The sequence below is a fragment of the Sorex fumeus genome, unplaced genomic scaffold (genome assembly GCF_029834395.1).
Source record: "Sorex fumeus unplaced genomic scaffold, SorFum_2.1 ptg000044l, whole genome shotgun sequence".
Classification (NCBI taxonomy): Eukaryota; Metazoa; Chordata; class Mammalia; order Eulipotyphla; family Soricidae; genus Sorex; species Sorex fumeus.
The window spans coordinates 20004724-20007580 of record NW_026606101.1 but is presented as its reverse complement, the minus strand read 5'-3'; positions in this window follow the sequence as shown (position 1 = coordinate 20007580).

Below are 2857 nucleotides of genomic sequence, written 5' to 3'. Positions count from 1 at the left end.
AGACTTACAAATTTTTGTTCTTGGGTTTCAGTTATACAATGATCGAGTACCCATCCCTCCACCAGTGCCCATTCTCCACTACCACTGATCCCAGTATCCCTCCCACCCCCCATCTCCTCATCCCACCCTGCCTCTGTGGCAGGGCATTCCCTTTTGTTCTCTCTCTCCTTTTGGGTGCTGTGGTTTGCAAAAGAGGCATTGAGTGGCAATCATGTTCGGTCTATAGTCTACTTTCAGCATGTATCTCCCACCCTGGGAGGATCCTCCCAACACCTTTTATTTGGTGCTCCCTTCTCTATCTGAGCTGCCTTTTCCCCTAGCATGTGCGGCTGGCCTCCAAGCCTTCTCGCTCCTTCTAAAGAGTTCTGTAGACCAGTTCTCAGGTTCTGTGCCCTTGGACAATTTGTTATTCCCTAACTATGCTTCTTTATATTCCACTTATGAGACATCATCCTGTATCTGTTCCTCAACAGTCTACAGCCATAGCATCCCGAACAAGCCCGATCTCATCTAACTCCTGACTTTGCAATCAGGAATCACTCCTGGCAGTGCTCAGAGGACCATATAGGATGCTGGGAATCGAACCCAAGTCAGCCGCGTGCAAGACAAACACCCTACCCGCTGTGCTATCGCTCCAGTCCCACAGGATTTCATTTGTTTTTACAGCTGAGTAGTATTCTGCTGAGAATAAATACCACAGTTTAACTTTTATTTTTTTAATCTTTTTGTTTTAGGGCCATACCCAGTGGTTCTCCAGGCTTACTCCTGGCTCTACACCCAGGAATCACTCCTGGTTGTGCTCAGGAGACCATATGGGATGCCAGGTGTCAAACCCAGGTTTGCTGTGTGCCAGACAAATGCCCTAGCCTCTGTCCTCTCCCTCCCGCCCTCTATAACACAGTTTTCAAGTTGAATTTTTAGCCATGAAAGTTCTCACGGAGCTGGGGATGTAACTTAACAGTAAAGCACAATCTGTCACATGTGTGAGGTTGTGGATTCAGTCCTTCACTGGCACTGTAAGGCACACAGATATACACACACACACCATATACAAACTTCTCACAAGCGCGCTTACATTGTGTGCTGAGCTTTAATGTCTTCACCAACCATTAGAGGAGGCAGAAAGAGGCTGAAAACCAGTCTTCAGCCTTAAAGGTGAGACAATCCAGACCTATACCAAGAACACCACCTGGAGCACCCCGTGTCACCCCAGCTCAAACTTTGTGTTAGGAGGGCCAAGAGGATAGTCTGTGATTGGAAGCTTGCCACAAGTGGGGGGAGGGGACAGTTGGGCTAGAGAAGAGATCATCGTGACAACGATAGTGGAAAATGGTCACTCTGGACAAGAACTGAGTGCTGAAAGTGGGTAAAGGGATATGCATGATAACCTTTCAGTGCCTGTATTGCAAAGCATAATGCCCCAAAGGAAACAGAGAGAGAGAGAGAGAGAGAGAGAGAGAGAGAGACAGAGACAGAGAGACAGAGACAGAGACAGAGACAGAGACAGAGAGACAGAGAAGGAGAGAGAGTGAGAGAGGAAAAGTGCTTGCCATAAGGGCAGGCTGGGGGCTGGGTGGGAGGGAATCGGGGACACTGGTGGTGGGAAATGTCCACTGGTGAAGGGACCAATGTTGGAGCTTGTATGACTGAAACCAAATCATGAACAACTTTGTAACAGTGTATTTCATGTGTATCTCTTTGTAACTGTGATTCAATTAAAAAAGAAAAAGATTTATTGTTGGGGGCTAGGGAGATGATAGCTGGGTGGGTCATGTGCTGGCTTTGCATGTGAGGGGTGGGTGTGACTTGGAACCCCAATGCCTCATGGTCCCCCTAGCACTGCCAGGAGCGACCCCCAAACACCATGTTCGAAGTAGGCCCCTGGACCCCCTGCTTAAGATAAAAGGTTTGTGATGGGCTCTGACTTGGCTCACTATTGCCAGTGACTGGGCCACTACTAGCCATGTGGTTCACCAAAGTTATATCTCTGCAGATGTGGATGAGCCCATATCAGTCGGGCAATGCAGGACAAGTCCTCGCATCTCTGCCAGGGAGAGGGAAGCAGGATTGTGCTTCCTGGTGTGACTTTTTTATTATTCTTCTTGGACCACACCCAGTGGTGCTCAGGGCTTACTTCTGGCCCTGCACTCAGGAATCACTCCCGGTAGGGCTCAGGGAAACTTAGCGGATGCCGCAGATCAAACCCAGGTCGGCTATGTGCCAGGCAAGTGCCATCCCTGCTGGATTATTGCTCCAGACCCTCAGTGCCTAGTGTGTTTATACATGTGCAAGGCTCTGTATTCATGAGGGACGTTGAAGGCAAAGGGCACCACTAAGGAGCTGCCGGCTGTGTGACACACACTGGAGGGCAGTGCCAACTGCAGCAGCTGTGCGTCTCAGAGGGGCCGAGGGTGGCTCCTGAGGGATTGAGGGGACACAGGCATGAGTCACACCCCCCCCCACCAGGCCACTGGCATCCCCAGCGTCTCTGCCCCAGGCTTTCAGAGCAGGAAAGAAGTGTGTCCTTGCCAGTAACGCCACTTCCCCTTCCTTCAGCCTTTCCTCCCTGCCCCTGAGCTTGTCTGGGGGGCCCGTGTACAGGGACTCAGGGAGTGTCCTCTGTGGTCAAGTGCTCTACCTATATGGTCAGGATCAGGTTACTCCACTGGCAGGGGCCAGGGGGTTATTTTGGAATTGCTAGGCTGATGCCAGTTTGATGTGGCAGCTGGGCTGCTAGTGGGGGAAAGAAGCACAGTGCCCGGAAGAGGAGAGGGGAGGGAGGGAGAGAGAGAGACAGAGACAGAGAGACAGGGAGAGAGACAGAGAGAAACAGACATAGACAGAGATAGAGACACAG